Source organism: Aplysia californica, unplaced genomic scaffold, assembly GCF_000002075.1.
Source record: "Aplysia californica isolate F4 #8 unplaced genomic scaffold, AplCal3.0 scaffold00181, whole genome shotgun sequence".
NCBI lineage: Eukaryota > Metazoa > Mollusca > Gastropoda > Aplysiida > Aplysiidae > Aplysia > Aplysia californica.
The window spans coordinates 1160088-1160631 of NW_004797451.1; positions in this window are offsets into that span (position 1 = coordinate 1160088).

A 544-nucleotide genomic window follows, 5' to 3' on the forward strand; every position below is an offset into this window, starting at 1 on the left:
ATTGCATTTATATAGCGATCTATCCCATACTAGTATAAGCTCTGAGCCACCAAAAATTACAACAAAAACCAACAACAAAAACAAAAAACAAAATAACAGCAAAAAGCAACAACAAAAAACAACAACAACCACAACAAAAAACAACAACAACAACAACAGCAAAATATAACAAAAAACTCCCAACAAACTAAAACACAAAGGGGGAGGGGATAAACAACATTCAGCTATGTATCTCAACCAATTGAATATCTTCATATCAGATGACGCATCAATCTCAAAATAGAATATCAAATAACGACACTGCTGTCGTTTTCGACAAATTGCACAGTGTGCACACTCCATAATCCACCAGAGTTGGAAGCCCACGTCATTTTATGTCTCTGGCGGTGGAAGCATGATCAGCATGACGGCAACACGGTTTGCGCACAAATCATTACATTTGTGAAACAGTTCCCTGGCGATCATCATCATCATCATCATCATCATCATCATCATCATCATCATCATCATCATCATCATCATCATCATCATCATCAGTCATCGT